The sequence below is a fragment of the Engystomops pustulosus genome, chromosome 6, assembly GCF_040894005.1.
Source record: "Engystomops pustulosus chromosome 6, aEngPut4.maternal, whole genome shotgun sequence".
Classification (NCBI taxonomy): Eukaryota; Metazoa; Chordata; class Amphibia; order Anura; family Leptodactylidae; genus Engystomops; species Engystomops pustulosus.
In genome coordinates this window covers 179,314,816-179,341,213 of record NC_092416.1, presented here as the reverse complement: position 1 = coordinate 179,341,213, position 26,398 = coordinate 179,314,816, and the positions used below count along the sequence as shown (strand labels likewise).

General features: G+C 41.0%; 13 non-coding genes across 13 annotated transcripts; 7 read left to right on the top strand and 6 right to left on the bottom strand.

Annotated features, from left to right (window-relative positions):
- Positions 1-34: 34 nt before the first annotated feature.
- On the top strand, positions 35-141 carry LOC140066461 (U6 spliceosomal RNA). Its single transcript, XR_011848304.1, has one exon. It is a non-coding gene; the product is annotated as a U6 spliceosomal RNA (small nuclear RNA).
- A 2,894-nt stretch (positions 142-3,035) lies between these two features.
- LOC140066527 (U6 spliceosomal RNA) lies at positions 3,036-3,142 on the bottom strand. Its single transcript, XR_011848367.1, has one exon. It is a non-coding gene; the product is annotated as a U6 spliceosomal RNA (small nuclear RNA).
- Positions 3,143-4,039: 897 nt separating this feature from the next.
- LOC140066460 (U6 spliceosomal RNA) lies at positions 4,040-4,146 on the top strand. The gene has a single exon (XR_011848303.1). It is a non-coding gene; the product is annotated as a U6 spliceosomal RNA (small nuclear RNA).
- A 2,894-nt stretch (positions 4,147-7,040) lies between these two features.
- On the bottom strand, positions 7,041-7,147 carry LOC140066526 (U6 spliceosomal RNA). The gene has a single exon (XR_011848366.1). It is a non-coding gene; the product is annotated as a U6 spliceosomal RNA (small nuclear RNA).
- Positions 7,148-8,044: 897 nt separating this feature from the next.
- LOC140066458 (U6 spliceosomal RNA) lies at positions 8,045-8,151 on the top strand. Its single transcript, XR_011848301.1, has one exon. It is a non-coding gene; the product is annotated as a U6 spliceosomal RNA (small nuclear RNA).
- Positions 8,152-11,046: 2,895 nt separating this feature from the next.
- LOC140066524 (U6 spliceosomal RNA) lies at positions 11,047-11,153 on the bottom strand. Its single transcript, XR_011848365.1, has one exon. It is a non-coding gene; the product is annotated as a U6 spliceosomal RNA (small nuclear RNA).
- Positions 11,154-12,050: 897 nt separating this feature from the next.
- Positions 12,051-12,157, top strand: LOC140066457 (U6 spliceosomal RNA). Its single transcript, XR_011848300.1, has one exon. It is a non-coding gene; the product is annotated as a U6 spliceosomal RNA (small nuclear RNA).
- A 2,895-nt stretch (positions 12,158-15,052) lies between these two features.
- Positions 15,053-15,159, bottom strand: LOC140066523 (U6 spliceosomal RNA). The gene has a single exon (XR_011848364.1). It is a non-coding gene; the product is annotated as a U6 spliceosomal RNA (small nuclear RNA).
- An 897-nt stretch (positions 15,160-16,056) lies between these two features.
- Positions 16,057-16,163, top strand: LOC140066456 (U6 spliceosomal RNA). Its single transcript, XR_011848299.1, has one exon. It is a non-coding gene; the product is annotated as a U6 spliceosomal RNA (small nuclear RNA).
- Positions 16,164-19,057: 2,894 nt separating this feature from the next.
- LOC140066522 (U6 spliceosomal RNA) lies at positions 19,058-19,164 on the bottom strand. The gene has a single exon (XR_011848363.1). It is a non-coding gene; the product is annotated as a U6 spliceosomal RNA (small nuclear RNA).
- An 897-nt stretch (positions 19,165-20,061) lies between these two features.
- On the top strand, positions 20,062-20,168 carry LOC140066554 (U6 spliceosomal RNA). Its single transcript, XR_011848395.1, has one exon. It is a non-coding gene; the product is annotated as a U6 spliceosomal RNA (small nuclear RNA).
- Positions 20,169-23,062: 2,894 nt separating this feature from the next.
- Positions 23,063-23,169, bottom strand: LOC140066521 (U6 spliceosomal RNA). Its single transcript, XR_011848362.1, has one exon. It is a non-coding gene; the product is annotated as a U6 spliceosomal RNA (small nuclear RNA).
- Positions 23,170-24,066: 897 nt separating this feature from the next.
- LOC140066455 (U6 spliceosomal RNA) lies at positions 24,067-24,173 on the top strand. The gene has a single exon (XR_011848298.1). It is a non-coding gene; the product is annotated as a U6 spliceosomal RNA (small nuclear RNA).
- Positions 24,174-26,398: the final 2,225 nt, after the last annotated feature.

Genomic DNA, 26,398 nt, shown 5'->3' with positions numbered 1-26,398 from the left:
GACTATATATACTGATGGGGGAGGCCAGGGGTCTGTGCTCGCTTCGGCAGCACATATACTAAAATTGGAACGATACAGAGAAGATTAGCATGGCCCCTGCGCAAGGATGACACGCAAATTCGTGAAGCGTTCCATATTTTACAGCATTGATGAGGAAAAAGCTTTAATCCAAAGTCTATACGGACTGACTGGAGATGTACAAATGCTTAGGGTCTGTTCACATTGAGGATTGTGCTACAGATTTTCCATCACCCTCTTTGAAGTCTATAGGAGGCCATTGTGTCTGCCAGTTTCCACATGAAGTTACTCGCCCTATATCCCGAGCAGAATCAGCGAGGATTCCTCTCACAATATGGGGAATGCCAGACACATTGATAATTAATGCCAAGTGAATGCAGCCTTAACCCCTTCATGACCGCCGTAATGACTTTTACAAAGATGTATCAGAAGAAGATTGCAGGACATCGGGTTCTGCTGGTACCGGGCCGTGTTCTCACAGCCAAACCCTGCCACTAACACCTGGGATCAGGATCATTTCCCGGGTGTTTAACCCCATCACCCCCCTCCCTGCAGCAACGACCATGGCGTGCCAATGGTGTCGCGCAGCAGTCGCGCAGAAGGACCCTAGGATTTCCTATAGGATAGCTGTCTTGATGGGTGTCTGTTAAAGATAATATTAAGCAGCATAGTACATTATATAAGAGTTCAGTCAGTGCCCTCTCACAAAGCAAATAAAAAAACCCACAAAAAACGCCCACCCCCCCCAAAAAAACAAAAAACAAAAAGTAAAACCACACACATTTTGTACCTCCAAATTTGTACCAACCCAGACTACAAACCTACAATAGTTTTGATCCCGTATGGCAAAAAACGGGGAAAAAAAAGATGCCCAAATTTACATTTTTAACTCTTTACCGACATGTGACGGAATAGTATGTCACATGCCGTAATAGTATGCCACATGCCGGCCTCACAGGCTGAGCCCTCTCCATAGCCAGTAAGTCTTTGTTGCATATTGCAGCAAAGACTTATCGGTAACACCCACGGTCGGTGCTGGCAAAGCTTCGGGCGGCTTCAAAAAAATGGCAGCAAATGGGAGCCGCCATCTTGCCGAGGATTGTTTCTCCCCATGACGTCATCGAGGAGCGGCGATCTGTCGCCAAGCTGAGTCTGTCTTGTTTTAACCCTTTCATTACAATGTGCCCTCAGCACATAGTAATGAATGAGGAGGAAAATCCCGATATACTGCCATACTGTAGTATGGCAGAACATGATGGGATAGATCAGACAACCTCTTGTTAAAGTACCCTAGGGAGTCTGAAAAAAAAAGTAAAAAAAAAAAAATGATAATAAAAAAACCTAAAAGTTCTAATCACCCCCCTTTCCCTAGAGCTGATATAAATAATCAGTAAAAATCATAAATACATTAGGTATTGCTGTGTCAGAAAATGCCCGATCTATCAAAATAAAATAACGGGTTCTCACTGCGTTTAACCCCATAACAAAAAATTGCGGCCAGAGTCGAAAATGGCACTTTTTTGCCATTTCAAAAAATATTAAAAATTCTTTAAAAAGTGATCAAAAGGCTGTCATGGTAGCATTGAAAATGTCATCAAAAGTCGCAAAAAAATGACACCACCCACAGGTCCATACACAGAAATATGAAAAAGTTATTAGCGCCAGATGCAAAAATACTTTTTTTTTTTTGTACAGGAGGTTTTAATTTTTGTAAATGTATGAAAACATTATAAAACCTATACAAATTTGTAATCCCTGTTATCGTACTGACCCAAAGAATAAAGTAGACATGTTATTTGGGGCGCACAGTGAAATCCGTAAAATCCAAGCCCACAAGAAAATGGTGTAAATGTGGGTTTTTATTTACCAATTTCACTGCATTTGGAATTTTTTTCCCGCTTCCCAGTACATGGCATGGAATATTCAATACCATTACTATGAAGTGTAATTTGTTATGCAGAAAACAAGCCGTCACGCAGGTCTTTACATGGAAAAATAAAAAAAGTTATAGATTTTTGAAGGTGAGGAGTGAAAAATAGAAATGAAAAAACAAAACAGGGCTAGGTCGTTATGGGGTTAATTATCCATCACCACACAAAAAATTATCTTAATCAGGATCAAAAAACTTTATGATCCCCAAGTGTGTACAAATAAAATGTGCAGGTCTTTTAGCAAAAAATAAGACCTCAAACTAAGGCTATATTCACACGAATGTATGGGGGGCGTATATACGGCCGACGTATATATGGGCGATATACGTCCCCCATACATCACAATGGGCTCACGGCACCCAACAGGCGGGCAGCGGCCATCTGAATGTAGCCTAAGAAAAAAATCCCTTTTGATTTGGTGTGGCTGTAAAGTGTATTGACCTAGAGAACTTTTTAAAATGTTATTTAGGTTTGATGATAATGGCGGAATATTTTTATTAAAAAACCACGTCAGATTTGCGCTCTTTCTTTAAATCCGCTGTTTTGGTGGGAAAACTGGCATTAACGTGGAAAAAGAGTGCAGAGAAAGGGTTAAAATATCAACAATGAATTTCCCATCAACAAATCTGTGGCGCAAACCTCACACAAACGCACCCCAAGACCTCACATTTAGGCGGATGAGTTTGAAATACAATTTTGGGGAAAAGCCAGGGGCAGATGTGGCGCGCAGTTTGTGTACATGATACAGGGTCGCTCACATGACATGTAAAAACTTACTTTCTGAGGTAAAATCATGAGGTAAATAATGTATTATTGTACAAAATGGTGTCTATCGCAAAACCGTAACGATTTATTACCTAAATAATGAAAAAACTGTATGAAGCACGGTGCCGACATGAGAAATTGGTGCAAAATATGTTACAGTCTCGCTCACATGACGTGTAAAAACCTACTTTCTGAGGTAAAATCTTGAGGTAAATAATGTATTATTGTACAAAATGGTGTCTATAGCAAAAACTTAGCGATTTTTTACCTTAATAATGAAAAAAACTGTATGAAGGACGGCGCAGACACGAGAAATTGGTGCAAAATATGGAACGCTTCACGAATTTGCGTGTCATCCTTGCGCAGGGGCCATGCTAATCTTCTCTGTATCGTTCCAATTTTAGTATATGTGCTGCCGAAGCGAGCACAGACCCCTGGCCTCCCCCATCAGTATATATAGTCCCCGGAGGGGGGGAGTTATACATTATGGAGAGATCTTGTTCAGGATTTACACCAGGAACCTATAATATATGACAACCCTCATTCTATAACGTTTCTATAGTTTCTTCATTTATTATCGGGCAACTTATAGGTAACGGGGATATGGGATATTCAACGCTGTGACACCAGAAGATGCAAATTTGCCAGTCCCAGAGGATCCTGGGAGAAGAGGCGGGTCAATTGAGGAAAAGTGGGAAGGACCTGATACCTGAAGGACCTGAAGGACCCCAGAACAGACACCTATGACTTATTCATACCCCAAACCCGAAAATGAAAGCCTCAGAAAAACCCTATGAGCTAGTAGTAATAATAATACAAACCCCAGTACAGACCCCAAATCACATCTGAACAAATACATATCCTAGACCAGACCCTCTAAATAAACAGCAGAATATAGCCCCCAAACTACAGATAACAAGACCCGTCAGAGTCTCAGAGTCCGAAATAACTGCAGCCCCCGGATGAGATAATACAGTATTCAGACCGGACCCTGGAAACCACAGACCCAACAAAGGGAAACAAGGGAATGTTTGGGGTTTCCCTTTGTTTTTACCTTTTTCCCGCCCTTTTTACAAGACAAAGACCGGTGCTCCCAGCATCCTCTGGGGCTATTTATCTATTTTGCATATTCTGTTTAATACGTTTGTGTCGTTTTATTTGCACTTTTATATTTTTTTAAGAAGGAAAACTCTAGACAGTTGTGGAGAATGAGAGTTATGATCCAATGAAGATGATGGGTGTAATGTATATAGAGTGACCTCTCCATAATGTATAACTCCCCCCCTCCGGGGACTATATATACTGATGGGGGAGGCCAGGGGTCTGTGCTCGCTTCGGCAGCACATATACTAAAATTGGAACGATACAGAGAAGATTAGCATGGCCCCTGCGCAAGGATGACACGCAAATTCGTGAAGCGTTCCATATTTTACAGCATTGATGAGGAAAAAGCTTTAATCCAAAGTCTATACGGACTGACTGGAGATGTACAAATGCTTAGGGTCTGTTCACATTGAGGATTGTGCTACAGATTTTCCATCACCCTCTTTGAAGTCTATAGGAGGCCATTGTGTCTGCCAGTTTCCACATGAAGTTACTCGCCCTATATCCCGAGCAGAATCAGCGAGGATTCCTCTCACAATATGGGGAATACCAGACACATTGATAATTAATGCCAAGTGAATGCAGCCTTAACCCCTTCATGACCGCCGTAATGACTTTTACAAAGATGTATCAGAAGAAGATTGCAGGACATCGGGTTCTGCTGGTACCGGGCCGTGTTCTCACAGCCAAACCCTGCCACTAACACCTGGGATCAGGATCATATCCCGGGTGTTTAACCCCATCACCCCCCTCCCTGCAGCAACGACCATGGCGTGCCAATGGTGTCGCGCAGCAGTCGCGCAGAAGGACCCTAGGATTTCCTATAGGATAGCTGTCTTGATGGGTGTCTGTTAAAGATAATATTAAGCAGCATAGTACATTATATAAGAGTTCAGTCAGTGCCCTCTCACAAAGCAAATAAAAAAACCCACAAAAAACGCCCAACCCCCCCAAAAAAACAAAAAACAAAAAGTAAAACCACACACATTTTGTACCTCCAAATTTGTACCAACCCAGACTACAAACCTACAATAGTTTTGATCCCGTATGGCAAAAAACGGGGAAAAAAAAGATGCCCAAATTTACATTTTTAACTCTTTACCGACATGTGACGGAATAGTATGTCACATGCCGTAATAGTATGCCACATGCCGGCCTCACAGGCTGAGCCCTCTCCAAAGCCAGTAAGTCTTTGTTGCATATTGCAGCAAAGACTTATCGGTAACACCCACGGTCGGTGCTGGCAAAGCTTCGGGCGGCTTCAAAAAAATGGCAGCAAATGGGAGCCGCCATCTTGCCGAGGATTGTTTCTCCCCATGACGTCATCGAGGAGCGGCGATCTGTCGCCATGCTGAGTCTGTCTTGTTTTAACCCTTTCATTACAATGTGCCCTCAGCACATAGTAATGAATGAGGAGGAAAATCCCGATATACTGCCATACTGTAGTATGGCAGAACATGATGGGATAGATCAGACAACCTCTTGTTAAAGTACCCTAGGGAGTCTGAAAAAAAAAGTAAAAAAAAAAAAATGATAATAAAAAAACCTAAAAGTTCTAATCACCCCCCTTTCCCTAGAGCTGATATAAATAATCAGTAAAAATCATAAATACATTAGGTATTGCTGTGTCAGAAAATGCCCGATCTATCAAAATAAAATAACGGGTTCTCACTGCGTTTAACCCCATAACAAAAAATTGCGGCCAGAGTCGAAAATGGCACTTTTTTGCCATTTCAAAAAATATTAAAAATTCTTTAAAAAGTGATCAAAAGGCTGTCATGGTAGCATTGAAAATGTCATCAAAAGTCGCAAAAAAATGACACCACCCACAGGTCCATACACAGAAATATGAAAAAGTTATTAGCGCCAGATGCAAAAATACTTTTTTTTTTTTGTACAGGAGGTTTTAATTTTTGTAAATGTATGAAAACATTATAAAACCTATACAAATTTGTAATCCCTGTTATCGTACTGACCCAAAGAATAAAGTAGACATGTTATTTGGGGCGCACAGTGAAATCCGTAAAATCCAAGCCCACAAGAAAATGGTGTAAATGTGGGTTTTTATTTACCAATTTCACTGCATTTGGAATTTTTTTCCCGCTTCCCAGTACATGGCATGGAATATTCAATACCATTACTATGAAGTGTAATTTGTTATGCAGAAAACAAGCCGTCACGCAGGTCTTTACATGGAAAAATAAAAAAAGTTATAGATTTTTGAAGGTGAGGAGTGAAAAATAGAAATGAAAAAACAAAACAGGGCTAGGTCGTTATGGGGTTAATTATCCATCACCACACAAAAAATTATCTTAATCAGGATCAAAAAACTTTATGATCCCCAAGTGTGTACAAATAAAATGTGCAGGTCTTTTAGCAAAAAATAAGACCTCAAACTAAGGCTATATTCACACGAATGTATGGGGGGCGTATATACGGCCGACGTATATATGGGCGATATACGTCCCCCATACATCACAATGGGCTCACGGCACCCAACAGGCGGGCAGCGGCCATCTGAATGTAGCCTAAGAAAAAAATCCCTTTTGATTTGGTGTGGCTGTAAAGTGTATTGACCTAGAGAACTTTTTAAAATGTTATTTAGGTTTGATGATAATGGCGGAATATTTTTATTAAAAAACCACGTCAGATTTGCGCTCTTTCTTTAAATCCGCTGTTTTGGTGGGAAAACTGGCATTAACGTGGAAAAAGAGTGCAGAGAAAGGGTTAAAATATCAACAATGAATTTCCCATCAACAAATCTGTGGCGCAAACCTCACACAAACGCACCCCAAGACCTCACATTTAGGCGGATGAGTTTGAAATACAATTTTGGGGAAAAGCCAGGGGCAGATGTGGCGCGCAGTTTGTGTACATGATACAGGGTCGCTCACATGACATGTAAAAACTTACTTTCTGAGGTAAAATCATGAGGTAAATAATGTATTATTGTACAAAATGGTGTCTATCGCAAAACCGTAACGATTTATTACCTAAATAATGAAAAAACTGTATGAAGCACGGTGCCGACATGAGAAATTGGTGCAAAATATGTTACAGTCTCGCTCACATGACGTGTAAAAACCTACTTTCTGAGGTAAAATCTTGAGGTAAATAATGTATTATTGTACAAAATGGTGTCTATAGCAAAAACTTAGCGATTTATTACCTTAATAATGAAAAAAACTGTATGAAGGACGGCGCAGACACGAGAAATTGGTGCAAAATATGGAACGCTTCACGAATTTGCGTGTCATCCTTGCGCAGGGGCCATGCTAATCTTCTCTGTATCGTTCCAATTTTAGTATATGTGCTGCCGAAGCGAGCACAGACCCCTGGCCTCCCCCATCAGTATATATAGTCCCCGGAGGGGGGGAGTTATACATTATGGAGAGATCTTCTTCAGGATTTACACCAGGAACCTATAATATATGACAACCCTCATTCTATAACGTTTCTATAGTTTCTTCATTTATTATCGGGCAACTTATAGGTAACGGGGATATGGGATATTCAACGCTGTGACACCAGAAGATGCAAATTTGCCAGTCCCAGAGGATCCTGGGAGAAGAGGCGGGTCAATTGAGGAAAAGTGGGAAGGACCTGATACCTGAAGGACCTGAAGGACCCCAGAACAGACACCTATGACTTATTCATACCCCAAACCCGAAAATGAAAGCCTCAGAAAAACCCTATGAGCTAATAGTAATAATAATACAAACCCCAGTACAGACCCCAAATCACATCTGAACAAATACATATCCTAGACCAGACCCTCTAAATAAACAGCAGAATATAGACCCCAAACTACAGATAACAAGACCCGTCAGAGTCTCAGAGTCCAAAATAACTGCAGCCCCCGGATGAGATAATACAGTATTCAGACCGGACCCTGGAAACCACAGACCCAACAAAGGGAAACAAGGGAATGTTTGGGGTTTCCCTTTGTTTTTACCTTTTTCCCGCCCTTTTTACAAGACAAAGACCGGTGCTCCCAGCATCCTCTGGGGCTATTTATCTATTTTGCATATTCTGTTTAATACGTTTGTGTCGTTTTATTTGCACTTTTATATTTTTTTAAGAAGGAAAACTCTAGACAGTTGTGGAGAATGAGAGTTATGATCCAATGAAGATGATGGGTGTAATGTATATAGAGTGACCTCTCCATAATGTATAACTCCCCCCCTCCGGGGACTATATATACTGATGGGGGAGGCCAGGGGTCTGTGCTCGCTTCGGCAGCACATATACTAAAATTGGAACGATACAGAGAAGATTAGCATGGCCCCTGCGCAAGGATGACACGCAAATTCGTGAAGCGTTCCATATTTTACAGCATTGATGAGGAAAAAGCTTTAATCCAAAGTCTATACGGACTGACTGGAGATGTACAAATGCTTAGGGTCTGTTCACATTGAGGATTGTGCTACAGATTTTCCATCACCCTCTTTGAAGTCTATAGGAGGCCATTGTGTCTGCCAGTTTCCACATGAAGTTACTCGCCCTATATCCCGAGCAGAATCAGCGAGGATTCCTCTCACAATATGGGGAATGCCAGACACATTGATAATTAATGCCAAGTGAATGCAGCCTTAACCCCTTCATGACCGCCGTGATGACTTTTACAAAGATGTATCAGAAGAAGATTGCAGGACATCGGGTTCTGCTGGTACCGGGCCGTGTTCTCACAGCCAAACCCTGCCACTAACACCTGGGATCAGGATCATTTCCCGGGTGTTTAACCCCATCACCCCCCTCCCTGCAGCAACGACCATGGCGTGCCAATGGTGTCGCGCAGCAGTCGCGCAGAAGGACCCTAGGATTTCCTATAGGATAGCTGTCTTGATGGGTGTCTGTTAAAGATAATATTAAGCAGCATAGTACATTATATAAGAGTTCAGTCAGTGCCCTCTCACAAAGCAAATAAAAAAACCCACAAAAAACGCCCCCCCCCCCCCAAAAAAACAAAAAACAAAAAGTAAAACCACACACATTTTGTACCTCCAAATTTGTACCAACCCAGACTACAAACCTACAATAGTTTTGATCCCGTATGGCAAAAAACGGGGAAAAGAAAGATGCCCAAATTTACATTTTTAACTCTTTACCGACATGTGACGGAATAGTATGTCACATGCCGTAATAGTATGCCACATGCCGGCCTCACAGGCTGAGCCCTCTCCATAGCCAGTAAGTCTTTGTTGCATATTGCAGCAAAGACTTATCGGTAACACCCACGGTCGGTGCTGGCAAAGCTTCGGGCGGCTTCAAAAAAATGGCAGCAAATGGGAGCCGCCATCTTGCCGAGGATTGTTTCTCCCCATGACGTCATCGAGGAGCGGCGATCTGTCGCCATGCTGAGTCTGTCTTGTTTTAACCCTTTCATTACAATGTGCCCTCAGCACATAGTAATGAATGAGGAGGAAAATCCCGATATACTGCCATACTGTAGTATGGCAGAACATGATGGGATAGATCAGACAACCTCTTGTTAAAGTACCCTAGGGAGTCTGAAAAAAAAAGTAAAAAAAAAAAAATGATAATAAAAAAACCTAAAAGTTCTAATCACCCCCCTTTCCCTAGAGCTGATATAAATAATCAGTAAAAATCATAAATACATTAGGTATTGCTGTGTCAGAAAATGCCCGATCTATCAAAATAAAATAACGGGTTCTCACTGCGTTTAACCCCATAACAAAAAATTGCGGCCAGAGTCGAAAATGGCACTTTTTTGCCATTTCAAAAAATATTAAAAATTCTTTAAAAAGTGATCAAAAGGCTGTCATGGTAGCATTGAAAATGTCATCAAAAGTCGCAAAAAAATGACACCACCCACAGGTCCATACACAGAAATATGAAAAAGTTATTAGCGCCAGATGCAAAAATACTTTTTTTTTTTTGTACAGGAGGTTTTAATTTTTGTAAATGTATGAAAACATTATAAAACCTATACAAATTTGTAATCCCTGTTATCGTACTGACCCAAAGAATAAAGTAGACATGTTATTTGGGGCGCACAGTGAAATCCGTAAAATCCAAGCCCACAAGAAAATGGTGTAAATGTGGGTTTTTATTTACCAATTTCACTGCATTTGGAATTTTTTTCCCGCTTCCCAGTACATGGCATGGAATATTTAATACCATTACTATGAAGTGTAATTTGTTATGCAGAAAACAAGCCGTCACGCAGGTCTTTACATGGAAAAATAAAAAAAGTTATAGATTTTTGAAGGTGAGGAGTGAAAAATAGAAATGAAAAAACAAAACAGGGCTAGGTCGTTATGGGGTTAATTATCCATCACCACACAAAAAATTATCTTAATCAGGATCAAAAAACTTTATGATCCCCAAGTGTGTACAAATAAAATGTGCAGGTCTTTTAGCAAAAAATAAGACCTCAAACTAAGGCTATATTCACACGAATGTATGGGGGGCGTATATACGGCCGACGTATATATGGGCGATATACGTCCCCCATACATCACAATGGGCTCACGGCACCCAACAGGCGGGCAGCGGCCATCTGAATGTAGCCTAAGAAAAAAATCCCTTTTGATTTGGTGTGGCTGTAAAGTGTATTGACCTAGAGAACTTTTTAAAATGTTATTTAGGTTTGATGATAATGGCGGAATATTTTTATTAAAAAACCACGTCAGATTTGCGCTCTTTCTTTAAATCCGCTGTTTTGGTGGGAAAACTGGCATTAACGTGGAAAAAGAGTGCAGAGAAAGGGTTAAAATATCAACAATGAATTTCCCATCAACAAATCTGTGGCGCAAACCTCACACAAACGCACCCCAAGACCTCACATTTAGGCGGATGAGTTTGAAATACAATTTTGGGGAAAAGCCAGGGGCAGATGTGGCGCGCAGTTTGTGTACATGATACAGGGTCGCTCACATGACATGTAAAAACTTACTTTCTGAGGTAAAATCATGAGGTAAATAATGTATTATTGTACAAAATGGTGTCTATCGCAAAACCGTAACGATTTATTACCTAAATAATGAAAAAACTGTATGAAGCACGGTGCCGACATGAGAAATTGGTGCAAAATATGTTACAGTCTCGCTCACATGACGTGTAAAAACCTACTTTCTGAGGTAAAATCTTGAGGTAAATAATGTATTATTGTACAAAATGGTGTCTATAGCAAAAACTTAGCGATTTATTACCTTAATAATGAAAAAAACTGTATGAAGGACGGCGCAGACACGAGAAATTGGTGCAAAATATGGAACGCTTCACGAATTTGCGTGTCATCCTTGCGCAGGGGCCATGCTAATCTTCTCTGTATCGTTCCAATTTTAGTATATGTGCTGCCGAAGCGAGCACAGACCCCTGGCCTCCCCCATCAGTATATATAGTCCCCGGAGGGGGGGAGTTATACATTATGGAGAGATCTTCTTCAGGATTTACACCAGGAACCTATAATATATGACAACCCTCATTCTATAACGTTTCTATAGTTTCTTCATTTATTATCGGGCAACTTATAGGTAACGGGGATATGGGATATTCAACGCTGTGACACCAGAAGATGCAAATTTGCCAGTCCCAGAGGATCCTGGGAGAAGAGGCGGGTCAATTGAGGAAAAGTGGGAAGGACCTGATACCTGAAGGACCTGAAGGACCCCAGAACAGACACCTATGACTTATTCATACCCCAAACCCGAAAATGAAAGCCTCAGAAAAACCCTATGAGCTAATAGTAATAATAATACAAACCCCAGTACAGACCCCAAATCACATCTGAACAAATACATATCCTAGACCAGACCCTCTAAATAAACAGCAGAATATAGACCCCAAACTACAGATAACAAGACCCGTCAGAGTCTCAGAGTCCAAAATAACTGCAGCCCCCGGATGAGATAATACAGTATTCAGACCGGACCCTGGAAACCACAGACCCAACAAAGGGAAACAAGGGAATGTTTGGGGTTTCCCTTTGTTTTTACCTTTTTCCCGCCCTTTTTACAAGACAAAGACCGGTGCTCCCAGCATCCTCTGGGGCTATTTATCTATTTTGCATATTCTGTTTAATACGTTTGTGTCGTTTTATTTGCACTTTTATATTTTTTTAAGAAGGAAAACTCTAGACAGTTGTGGAGAATGAGAGTTATGATCCAATGAAGATGATGGGTGTAATGTATATAGAGTGACCTCTCCATAATGTATAACTCCCCCCCTCCGGGGACTATATATACTGATGGGGGAGGCCAGGGGTCTGTGCTCGCTTCGGCAGCACATATACTAAAATTGGAACGATACAGAGAAGATTAGCATGGCCCCTGCGCAAGGATGACACGCAAATTCGTGAAGCGTTCCATATTTTACAGCATTGATGAGGAAAAAGCTTTAATCCAAAGTCTATACGGACTGACTGGAGATGTACAAATGCTTAGGGTCTGTTCACATTGAGGATTGTGCTACAGATTTTCCATCACCCTCTTTGAAGTCTATAGGAGGCCATTGTGTCTGCCAGTTTCCACATGAAGTTACTCGCCCTATATCCCGAGCAGAATCAGCGAGGATTCCTCTCACAATATGGGGAATGCCAGACACATTGATAATTAATGCCAAGTGAATGCAGCCTTAACCCCTTCATGACCGCCGTGATGACTTTTACAAAGATGTATCAGAAGAAGATTGCAGGACATCGGGTTCTGCTGGTACCGGGCCGTGTTCTCACAGCCAAACCCTGCCACTAACACCTGGGATCAGGATCATTTCCCGGGTGTTTAACCCCATCACCCCCCTCCCTGCAGCAACGACCATGGCGTGCCAATGGTGTCGCGCAGCAGTCGCGCAGAAGGACCCTAGGATTTCCTATAGGATAGCTGTCTTGATGGGTGTCTGTTAAAGATAATATTAAGCAGCATAGTACATTATATAAGAGTTCAGTCAGTGCCCTCTCACAAAGCAAATAAAAAAACCCACAAAAAACGCCCCCCCCCCCCAAAAAAAACAAAAAACAAAAAGTAAAACCACACACATTTTGTACCTCCAAATTTGTACCAACCCAGACTACAAACCTACAATAGTTTTGATCCCGTATGGCAAAAAACGGGGAAAAGAAAGATGCCCAAATTTACATTTTTAACTCTTTACCGACATGTGACGGAATAGTATGTCACATGCCGTAATAGTATGCCACATGCCGGCCTCACAGGCTGAGCCCTCTCCATAGCCAGTAAGTCTTTGTTGCATATTGCAGCAAAGACTTATCGGTAACACCCACGGTCGGTGCTGGCAAAGCTTCGGGCGGCTTCAAAAAAATGGCAGCAAATGGGAGCCGCCATCTTGCCGAGGATTGTTTCTCCCCATGACGTCATCGAGGAGCGGCGATCTGTCGCCATGCTGAGTCTGTCTTGTTTTAACCCTTTCATTACAATGTGCCCTCAGCACATAGTAATGAATGAGGAGGAAAATCCCGATATACTGCCATACTGTAGTATGGCAGAACATGATGGGATAGATCAGACAACCTCTTGTTAAAGTACCCTAGGGAGTCTGAAAAAAAAAGTAAAAAAAAAAAAATGATAATAAAAAAACCTAAAAGTTCTAATCACCCCCCTTTCCCTAGAGCTGATATAAATAATCAGTAAAAATCATAAATACATTAGGTATTGCTGTGTCAGAAAATGCCCGATCTATCAAAATAAAATAACGGGTTCTCACTGCGTTTAACCCCATAACAAAAAATTGCGGCCAGAGTCGAAAATGGCACTTTTTTGCCATTTCAAAAAATATTAAAAATTCTTTAAAAAGTGATCAAAAGGCTGTCATGGTAGCATTGAAAATGTCATCAAAAGTCGCAAAAAAATGACACCACCCACAGGTCCATACACAGAAATATGAAAAAGTTATTAGCGCCAGATGCAAAAATACTTTTTTTTTTTTGTACAGGAGGTTTTAATTTTTGTAAATGTATGAAAACATTATAAAACCTATACAAATTTGTAATCCCTGTTATCGTACTGACCCAAAGAATAAAGTAGACATGTTATTTGGGGCGCACAGTGAAATCCGTAAAATCCAAGCCCACAAGAAAATGGTGTAAATGTGGGTTTTTATTTACCAATTTCACTGCATTTGGAATTTTTTTCCCGCTTCCCAGTACATGGCATGGAATATTCAATACCATTACTATGAAGTGTAATTTGTTATGCAGAAAACAAGCCGTCACGCAGGTCTTTACATGGAAAAATAAAAAAAGTTATAGATTTTTGAAGGTGAGGAGTGAAAAATAGAAATGAAAAAACAAAACAGGGCTAGGTCGTTATGGGGTTAATTATCCATCACCACACAAAAAATTATCTTAATCAGGATCAAAAAACTTTATGATCCCCAAGTGTGTACAAATAAAATGTGCAGGTCTTTTAGCAAAAAATAAGACCTCAAACTAAGGCTATATTCACACGAATGTATGGGGGGCGTATATACGGCCGACGTATATATGGGCGATATACGTCCCCCATACATCACAATGGGCTCACGGCACCCAACAGGCGGGCAGCGGCCATCTGAATGTAGCCTAAGAAAAAAATCCCTTTTGATTTGGTGTGGCTGTAAAGTGTATTGACCTAGAGAACTTTTTAAAATGTTATTTAGGTTTGATGATAATGGCGGAATATTTTTATTAAAAAACCACGTCAGATTTGCGCTCTTTCTTTAAATCCGCTGTTTTGGTGGGAAAACTGGCATTAACGTGGAAAAAGAGTGCAGAGAAAGGGTTAAAATATCAACAATGAATTTCCCATCAACAAATCTGTGGCGCAAACCTCACACAAACGCACCCCAAGACCTCACATTTAGGCGGATGAGTTTGAAATACAATTTTGGGGAAAAGCCAGGGGCAGATGTGGCGCGCAGTTTGTGTACATGATACAGGGTCGCTCACATGACATGTAAAAACTTACTTTCTGAGGTAAAATCATGAGGTAAATAATGTATTATTGTACAAAATGGTGTCTATCGCAAAACCGTAACGATTTATTACCTAAATAATGAAAAAACTGTATGAAGCACGGTGCCGACATGAGAAATTGGTGCAAAATATGTTACAGTCTCGCTCACATGACGTGTAAAAACCTACTTTCTGAGGTAAAATCTTGAGGTAAATAATGTATTATTGTACAAAATGGTGTCTATAGCAAAAACTTAGCGATTTATTACCTTAATAATGAAAAAAACTGTATGAAGGACGGCGCAGACACGAGAAATTGGTGCAAAATATGGAACGCTTCACGAATTTGCGTGTCATCCTTGCGCAGGGGCCATGCTAATCTTCTCTGTATCGTTCCAATTTTAGTATATGTGCTGCCGAAGCGAGCACAGACCCCTGGCCTCCCCCATCAGTATATATAGTCCCCGGAGGGGGGGAGTTATACATTATGGAGAGATCTTCTTCAGGATTTACACCAGGAACCTATAATATATGACAACCCTCATTCTATAACGTTTCTATAGTTTCTTCATTTATTATCGGGCAACTTATAGGTAACGGGGATATGGGATATTCAACGCTGTGACACCAGAAGATGCAAATTTGCCAGTCCCAGAGGATCCTGGGAGAAGAGGCGGGTCAATTGAGGAAAAGTGGGAAGGACCTGATACCTGAAGGACCTGAAGGACCCCAGAACAGACACCTATGACTTATTCATACCCCAAACCCGAAAATGAAAGCCTCAGAAAAACCCTATGAGCTAATAGTAATAATAATACAAACCCCAGTACAGACCCCAAATCACATCTGAACAAATACATATCCTAGACCAGACCCTCTAAATAAACAGCAGAATATAGACCCCAAACTACAGATAACAAGACCCGTCAGAGTCTCAGAGTCCGAAATAACTGCAGCCCCCGGATGAGATAATACAGTATTCAGACCGGACCCTGGAAACCACAGACCCAACAAAGGGAAACAAGGGAATGTTTGGGGTTTCCCTTTGTTTTTACCTTTTTCCCGCCCTTTTTACAAGACAAAGACCGGTGCTCCCAGCATCCTCTGGGGCTATTTATCTATTTTGCATATTCTGTTTAATACGTTTGTGTCGTTTTATTTGCACTTTTATATTTTTTTAAGAAGGAAAACTCTAGACAGTTGTGGAGAATGAGAGTTATGATCCAATGAAGATGATGGGTGTAATGTATATAGAGTGACCTCTCCATAATGTATAACTCCCCCCCTCCGGGGACTATATATACTGATGGGGGAGGCCAGGGGTCTGTGCTCGCTTCGGCAGCACATATACTAAAATTGGAACGATACAGAGAAGATTAGCATGGCCCCTGCGCAAGGATGACACGCAAATTCGTGAAGCGTTCCATATTTTACAGCATTGATGAGGAAAAAGCTTTAATCCAAAGTCTATACGGACTGACTGGAGAGGTACAAATGCTTAGGGTCTGTTCGCATTGAGGATTGTGCTACAGATTTTCCATCACCCTCTTTGAAGTCTATAGGAGGCCATTGTGTCTGCCAGTTTCCACATGAAGTTACTCGCCCTATATCCCGAGCAGAATCAGCGAGGATTCCTCTCACAATATGGGGAATGCCAGACACATTGATAATTAATGCCAAGTGAATGCAGCCTTAACCCCTTCATGACCGCCGTAATGACTTTTACAAAGATGTATCAGAAGAAGATTGCAGGACATCGGGTTCTGCTGGTACCGGGCCGTGTTCTCACAGCCAAACCCTGCCACTAACACCTGGGATCAGGATCATTTCCCGGGTGTTTAACCCCATCACCCCCCTCCCTGCAGCAACGACCATGGCGTGCCAATGGTGTCGCGCAGCAGTCGCGCAGAAGGACCCTAGGATTTCCTATAGGATAGCTGTCTTGATGGGTGTCTGTTAAAGATAATATTAAGCAGCATAGTACATTATATAAGAGTTCAGTCAGTGCCCTCTCACAAAGCAAATAAAAACACCCACAAAAAACGCCCACCCCCCCCAAAAAAACAAAAAACAAAAAGTAAAACCACACACATTTTGTACCTCCAAATTTGTACCAACCCAGACTACAAACCTACAATAGTTTTGATCCCGTATGGCAAAAAACGGGGAAAAAAAAGATGCCCAAATTTACATTTTTAACTCTTTACCGACATGTGACGGAATAGTATGTCACATGCCGTAATAGTATGCCACATGCCGGCCTCACAGGCTGAGCCCTCTCCATAGCCAGTAAGTCTTTGTTGCATATTGCAGCAAAGACTTATCGGTAACACCCACGGTCGGTGCTGGCAAAGCTTCGGGCGGCTTCAAAAAAATGGCAGCAAATGGGAGCCGCCATCTTGCCGAGGATTGTTTCTCCCCATGACGTCATCGAGGAGCGGCGATCTGTCGCCATGCTGAGTCTGTCTTGTTTTAACCCTTTCATTACAATGTGCCCTCAGCACATAGTAATGAATGAGGAGGAAAATCCCGATATACTGCCATACTGTAGTATGGCAGAACATGATGGGATAGATCAGACAACCTCTTGTTAAAGTACCCTAGGGAGTCTGAAAAAAAAAGTAAAAAAAAAAAAATGATAATAAAAAAACCTAAAAGTTCTAATCACCCCCCTTTCCCTAGAGCTGATATAAATAATCAGTAAAAATCATAAATACATTAGGTATTGCTGTGTCAGAAAATGCCCGATCTATCAAAATAAAATAACGGGTTCTCACTGCGTTTAACCCCATAACAAAAAATTGCGGCCAGAGTCGAAAATGGCACTTTTTTGCCATTTCAAAAAATATTAAAAATTCTTTAAAAAGTGATCAAAAGGCTGTCATGGTAGCATTGAAAATGTCATCAAAAGTCGCAAAAAAATGACACCACCCACAGGTCCATACACAGAAATATGAAAAAGTTATTAGCGCCAGATGCAAAAATACTTTTTTTTTTTTGTACAGGAGGTTTTAATTTTTGTAAATGTATGAAAACATTATAAAACCTATACAAATTTGTAATCCCTGTTATCGTACGGACCCAAAGAATAAAGTAGACATGTTATTTGGGGCGCACAGTGAAATCCGTAAAATCCAAGCCCACAAGAAAATGGTGTAAATGTGGGTTTTTATTTACCAATTTCACTGCATTTGGAATTTTTTTCCCGCTTCCCAGTACATGGCATGGAATATTCAATACCATTACTATGAAGTGTAATTTGTTATGCAGAAAACAAGCCGTCACGCAGGTCTTTACATGGAAAAATAAAAAAAGTTATAGATTTTTGAAGGTGAGGAGTGAAAAATAGAAATGAAAAAACAAAACAGGGCTAGGTCGTTATGGGGTTAATTATCCATCACCACACAAAAAATTATCTTAATCAGGATCAAAAAACTTTATGATCCCCAAGTGTGTACAAATAAAATGTGCAGGTCTTTTAGCAAAAAATAAGACCTCAAACTAAGGCTATATTCACACGAATGTATGGGGGGCGTATATACGGCCGACGTATATATGGGCGATATACGTCCCCCATACATCACAATGGGCTCACGGCACCCAACAGGCGGGCAGCGGCCATCTGAATGTAGCCTAAGAAAAAAATCCCTTTTGATTTGGTGTGGCTGTAAAGTGTATTGACCTAGAGAACTTTTTAAAATGTTATTTAGGTTTGATGATAATGGCGGAATATTTTTATTAAAAAACCACGTCAGATTTGCGCTCTTTCTTTAAATCCGCTGTTTTGGTGGGAAAACTGGCATTAACGTGGAAAAAGAGTGCAGAGAAAGGGTTAAAATATCAACAATGAATTTCCCATCAACAAATCTGTGGCGCAAACCTCACACAAACGCACCCCAAGACCTCACATTTAGGCGGATGAGTTTGAAATACAATTTTGGGGAAAAGCCAGGGGCAGATGTGGCGCGCAGTTTGTGTACATGATACAGGGTCGCTCACATGACATGTAAAAACTTACTTTCTGAGGTAAAATCATGAGGTAAATAATGTATTATTGTACAAAATGGTGTCTATCGCAAAACCGTAACGATTTATTACCTAAATAATGAAAAAACTGTATGAAGCACGGTGCCGACATGAGAAATTGGTGCAAAATATGTTACAGTCTCGCTCACATGATGTGTAAAAACCTACTTTCTGAGGTAAAATCTTGAGGTAAATAATGTATTATTGTACAAAATGGTGTCTATAGCAAAAACTTAGCGATTTATTACCTTAATAATGAAAAAAACTGTATGAAGGACGGCGCAGACACGAGAAATTGGTGCAAAATATGGAACGCTTCACGAATTTGCGTGTCATCCTTGCGCAGGGGCCATGCTAATCTTCTCTGTATCGTTCCAATTTTAGTATATGTGCTGCCGAAGCGAGCACAGACCCCTGGCCTCCCCCATCAGTATATATAGTCCCCGGAGGGGGGGAGTTATACATTATGGAGAGATCTTCTTCAGGATTTACACCAGGAACCTATAATATATGACAACCCTCATTCTATAACGTTTCTATAGTTTCTTCATTTATTATCGGGCAACTTATAGGTAACGGGGATATGGGATATTCAACGCTGTGACACCAGAAGATGCAAATTTGCCAGTCCCAGAGGATCCTGGGAGAAGAGGCGGGTCAATTGAGGAAAAGTGGGAAGGACCTGATACCTGAAGGACCTGAAGGACCCCAGAACAGACACCTATGACTTATTCATACCCCAAACCCGAAAATGAAAGCCTCAGAAAAACCCTATGAGCTAATAGTAATAATAATACAAACCCCAGTACAGACCCCAAATCACATCTGAACAAATACATATCCTAGACCAGACCCTCTAAATAAACAGCAGAATATAGACCCCAAACTACAGATAACAAGACCCGTCAGAGTCTCAGAGTCCGAAATAACTGCAGCCCCCGGATGAGATAATACAGTATTCAGACCGGACCCTGGAAACCACAGACCCAACAAAGGGAAACAAGGGAATGTTTGGGGTTTCCCTTTGTTTTTACCTTTTTCCCGCCCTTTTTACAAGACAAAGACCGGTGCTCCCAGCATCCTCTGGGGCTATTTATCTATTTTGCATATTCTGTTTAATACGTTTGTGTCGTTTTATTTGCACTTTTATATTTTTTTAAGAAGGAAAACTCTAGACAGTTGTGGAGAATGAGAGTTATGATCCAATGAAGATGATGGGTGTAATGTATATAGAGTGACCTCTCCATAATGTATAACTCCCCCCCTCCGGGGACTATATATACTGATGGGGGAGGCCAGGGGTCTGTGCTCGCTTCGGCAGCACATATACTAAAATTGGAACGATACAGAGAAGATTAGCATGGCCCCTGCGCAAGGATGACATGCAAATTCGTGAAGCGTTCCATATTTTACAGCATTGATGAGGAAAAAGCTTTAATCCAAAGTCTATACGGACTGACTGGAGATGTACAAATGCTTAGGGTCTGTTCACATTGAGGATTGTGCTACAGATTTTCCATCACCCTCTTTGAAGTCTATAGGAGGCCATTGTGTCTGCCAGTTTCCACATGAAGTTACTCGCCCTATATCCCGAGCAGAATCAGCGAGGATTCCTCTCACAATATGGGGAATGCCAGACACATTGATAATTAATGCCAAGTGAATGCAGCCTTAACCCCTTCATGACCGCCGTAATGACTTTTACAAAGATGTATCAGAAGAAGATTGCAGGACATCGGGTTCTGCTGGTACCGGGCCGTGTTCTCACAGCCAAACCCTGCCACTAACACCTGGGATCAGGATCATTTCCCGGGTGTTTAACCCCATCACCCCCCTCCCTGCAGCAACGACCATGGCGTGCCAATGGTGTCGCGCAGCAGTCGCGCAGAAGGACCCTAGGATTTCCTATAGGATAGCTGTCTTGATGGGTGTCTGTTAAAGATAATATTAAGCAGCATAGTACATTATATAAGAGTTCAGTCAGTGCCCTCTCACAAAGCAAATAAAAACACCCACAAAAAACGCCCACCCCCCCCAAAAAAACAAAAAACAAAAAGTAAAACCACACACATTTTGTACCTCCAAATTTGTACCAACCCAGACTACAAACCTACAATAGTTTTGATCCCGTATGGCAAAAAACGGGGAAAAAAAAGATGCCCAAATTTACATTTTTAACTCTTTACCGACATGTGACGGAATAGTATGTCACATGCCGTAATAGTATGCCACATGCCGGCCTCACAGGCTGAGCCCTCTCCATAGCCAGTAAGTCTTTGTTGCATATTGCAGCAAAGACTTATCGGTAACACCCACGGTCGGTGCTGGCAAAGCTTCGGGCGGCTTCAAAAAAATGGCAGCAAATGGGAGCCGCCATCTTGCCGAGGATTGTTTCTCCCCATGACGTCATCGAGGAGCGGCGATCTGTCGCCATGCTGAGTCTGTCTTGTTTTAACCCTTTCATTACAATGTGCCCTCAGCACATAGTAATGAATGAGGAGGAAAATCCCGATATACTGCCATACTGTAGTATGGCAGAACATGATGGGATAGATCAGACAACCTCTTGTTAAAGTACCCTAGGGAGTCTGAAAAAAAAAGTAAAAAAAAAAAAATGATAATAAAAAAACCTAAAAGTTCTAATCACCCCCCTTTCCCTAGAGCTGATATAAATAATCAGTAAAAATCATAAATACATTAGGTATTGCTGTGTCAGAAAATGCCCGATCTATCAAAATAAAATAACGGGTTCTCACTGCGTTTAACCCCATAACAAAAAATTGCGGCCAGAGTCGAAAATGGCACTTTTTTGCCATTTCAAAAAATATTAAAAATTCTTTAAAAAGTGATCAAAAGGCTGTCATGGTAGCATTGAAAATGTCATCAAAAGTCGCAAAAAAATGACACCACCCACAGGTCCATACACAGAAATATGAAAAAGTTATTAGCGCCAGATGCAAAAATACTTTTTTTTTTTTGTACAGGAGGTTTTAATTTTTGTAAATGTATGAAAACATTATAAAACCTATACAAATTTGTAATCCCTGTTATCGTACTGACCCAAAGAATAAAGTAGACATGTTATTTGGGGCGCACAGTGAAATCCGTAAAATCCAAGCCCACAAGAAAATGGTGTAAATGTGGGTTTTTATTTACCAATTTCACTGCATTTGGAATTTTTTTCCCGCTTCCCAGTACATGGCATGGAATATTCAATACCATTACTATGAAGTGTAATTTGTTATGCAGAAAACAAGCCGTCACGCAGGTCTTTACATGGAAAAATAAAAAAAGTTATAGATTTTTGAAGGTGAGGAGTGAAAAATAGAAATGAAAAAACAAAACAGGGCTAGGTCGTTATGGGGTTAATTATCCATCACCACACAAAAAATTATCTTAATCAGGATCAAAAAACTTTATGATCCCCAAGTGTGTACAAATAAAATGTGCAGGTCTTTTAGCAAAAAATAAGACCTCAAACTAAGGCTATATTCACACGAATGTATGGGGGGCGTATATACGGCCGACGTATATATGGGCGATATACGTCCCCCATACATCACAATGGGCTCACGGCACCCAACAGGCGGGCAGCGGCCATCTGAATGTAGCCTAAGAAAAAAATCCCTTTTGATTTGGTGTGGCTGTAAAGTGTATTGACCTAGAGAACTTTTTAAAATGTTATTTAGGTTTGATGATAATGGCGGAATATTTTTATTAAAAAACCACGTCAGATTTGCGCTCTTTCTTTAAATCCGCTGTTTTGGTGGGAAAACTGGCATTAACGTGGAAAAAGAGTGCAGAGAAAGGGTTAAAATATCAACAATGAATTTCCCATCAACAAATCTGTGGCGCAAACCTCACACAAACGCACCCCAAGACCTCACATTTAGGCGGATGAGTTTGAAATACAATTTTGGGGAAAAGCCAGGGGCAGATGTGGCGCGCAGTTTGTGTACATGATACAGGGTCGCTCACATGACATGTAAAAACTTACTTTCTGAGGTAAAATCATGAGGTAAATAATGTATTATTGTACAAAATGGTGTCTATCGCAAAACCGTAACGATTTATTACCTAAATAATGAAAAAACTGTATGAAGCACGGTGCCGACATGAGAAATTGGTGCAAAATATGTTACAGTCTCGCTCACATGACGTGTAAAAACCTACTTTCTGAGGTAAAATCTTGAGGTAAATAATGTATTATTGTACAAAATGGTGTCTATAGCAAAAACTTAGCGATTTATTACCTTAATAATGAAAAAAACTGTATGAAGGACGGCGCAGACACGAGAAATTGGTGCAAAATATGGAACGCTTCACGAATTTGCGTGTCATCCTTGCGCAGGGGCCATGCTAATCTTCTCTGTATCGTTCCAATTTTAGTATATGTGCTGCCGAAGCGAGCACAGACCCCTGGCCTCCCCCATCAGTATATATAGTCCCCGGAGGGGGGGAGTTATACATTATGGAGAGATCTTCTTCAGGATTTACACCAGGAACCTATAATATATGACAACCCTCATTCTATAACGTTTCTATAGTTTCTTCATTTATTATCGGGCAACTTATAGGTAACGGGGATATGGGATATTCAACGCTGTGACACCAGAAGATGCAAATTTGCCAGTCCCAGAGGATCCTGGGAGAAGAGGCGGGTCAATTGAGGAAAAGTGGGAAGGACCTGATACCTGAAGGACCTGAAGGACCCCAGAACAGACACCTATGACTTATTCATACCCCAAACCCGAAAATGAAAGCCTCAGAAAAACCCTATGAGCTAATAGTAATAATAATACAAACCCCAGTACAGACCCCAAATCACATCTGAACAAATACATATCCTAGACCAGACCCTCTAAATAAACAGCAGAATATAGACCCCAAACTACAGATAACAAGACCCGTCAGAGTCTCAGAGTCCAAAATAACTGCAGCCCCCGGATGAGATAATACAGTATTCAGACCGGACCCTGGAAACCACAGACCCAACAAAGGGAAACAAGGGAATGTTTGGGGTTTCCCTTTGTTTTTACCTTTTTCCCGCCCTTTTTACAAGACAAAGACCGGTGCTCCCAGCATCCTCTGGGGCTATTTATCTATTTTGCATATTCTGTTTAATACGTTTGTGTCGTTTTATTTGCACTTTTATATTTTTTTAAGAAGGAAAACTCTAGACAGTTGTGGAGAATGAGAGTTATGATCCAATGAAGATGATGGGTGTAATGTATATAGAGTGACCTCTCCATAATGTATAACTCCCCCCCTCCGGGGACTATATATACTGATGGGGGAGGCCAGGGGTCTGTGCTCGCTTCGGCAGCACATATACTAAAATTGGAACGATACAGAGAAGATTAGCATGGCCCCTGCGCAAGGATGACACGCAAATTCGTGAAGCGTTCCATATTTTACAGCATTGATGAGGAAAAAGCTTTAATCCAAAGTCTATACGGACTGACTGGAGATGTACAAATGCTTAGGGTCTGTTCACATTGAGGATTGTGCTACAGATTTTCCATCACCCTCTTTGAAGTCTATAGGAGGCCATTGTGTCTGCCAGTTTCCACATGAAGTTACTCGCCCTATATCCCGAGCAGAATCAGCGAGGATTCCTCTCACAATATGGGGAATGCCAGACACATTGATAATTAATGCCAAGTGAATGCAGCCTTAACCCCTTCATGACCGCCGTAATGACTTTTACAAAGATGTATCAGAAGAAGATTGCAGGACATCGGGTTCTGCTGGTACCGGGCCGTGTTCTCACAGCCAAACCCTGCCACTAACACCTGGGATCAGGATCATTTCCCGGGTGTTTAACCCCATCACCCCCCTCCCTGCAGCAACGACCATGGCGTGCCAATGGTGTCGCGCAGCAGTCGCGCAGAAGGACCCTAGGATTTCCTATAGGATAGCTGTCTTGATGGGTGTCTGTTAAAGATAATATTAAGCAGCATAGTACATTATATAAGAGTTCAGTCAGTGCCCTCTCACAAAGCAAATAAAAAAACCCACAAAAAACGCCCACCCCCCCCAAAAAAAACAAAAAACAAAAAGTAAAACCACACACATTTTGTACCTCCAAATTTGTACCAACCCAGACTACAAACCTACAATAGTTTTGATCCCGTATGGCAAAAAACGGGGAAAAAAAAGATGCCCAAATTTACATTTTTAACTCTTTACCGACATGTGACGGAATAGTATGTCACATGCCGTAATAGTATGCCACATGCCGGCCTCACAGGCTGAGCCCTCTCCATAGCCAGTAAGTCTTTGTTGCATATTGCAGCAAAGACTTATCGGTAACACCCACGGTCGGTGCTGGCAAAGCTTCGGGCGGCTTCAAAAAAATGGCAGCAAATGGGAGCCGCCATCTTGCCGAGGATTGTTTCTCCCCATGACGTCATCGAGGAGCGGCGATCTGTCGCCAAGCTGAGTCTGTCTTGTTTTAACCCTTTCATTACAATGTGCCCTCAGCACATAGTAATGAATGAGGAGGAAAATCCCGATATACTGCCATACTGTAGTATGGCAGAACATGATGGGATAGATCAGACAACCTCTTGTTAAAGTACCCTAGGGAGTCTGAAAAAAAAAGTAAAAAAAAAAAAATGATAATAAAAAAACCTAAAAGTTCTAATCACCCCCCTTTCCCTAGAGCTGATATAAATAATCAGTAAAAATCATAAATACATTAGGTATTGCTGTGTCAGAAAATGCCCGATCTATCAAAATAAAATAACGGGTTCTCACTGCGTTTAACCCCATAACAAAAAATTGCGGCCAGAGTCGAAAATGGCACTTTTTTGCCATTTCAAAAAATATTAAAAATTCTTTAAAAAGTGATCAAAAGGCTGTCATGGTAGCATTGAAAATGTCATCAAAAGTCGCAAAAAAATGACACCACCCACAGGTCCATACACAGAAATATGAAAAAGTTATTAGCGCCAGATGCAAAAATACTTTTTTTTTTTTGTACAGGAGGTTTTAATTTTTGTAAATGTATGAAAACATTATAAAACCTATACAAATTTGTAATCCCTGTTATCGTACTGACCCAAAGAATAAAGTAGACATGTTATTTGGGGCGCACAGTGAAATCCGTAAAATCCAAGCCCACAAGAAAATGGTGTAAATGTGGGTTTTTATTTACCAATTTCACTGCATTTGGAATTTTTTTCCCGCTTCCCAGTACATGGCATGGAATATTCAATACCATTACTATGAAGTGTAATTTGTTATGCAGAAAACAAGCCGTCACGCAGGTCTTTACATGGAAAAATAAAAAAAGTTATAGATTTTTGAAGGTGAGGAGTGAAAAATAGAAATGAAAAAACAAAACAGGGCTAGGTCGTTATGGGGTTAATTATCCATCACCACACAAAAAATTATCTTAATCAGGATCAAAAAACTTTATGATCCCCAAGTGTGTACAAATAAAATGTGCAGGTCTTTTAGCAAAAAATAAGACCTCAAACTAAGGCTATATTCACACGAATGTATGGGGGGCGTATATACGGCCGACGTATATATGGGCGATATACGTCCCCCATACATCACAATGGGCTCACGGCACCCAACAGGCGGGCAGCGGCCATCTGAATGTAGCCTAAGAAAAAAATCCCTTTTGATT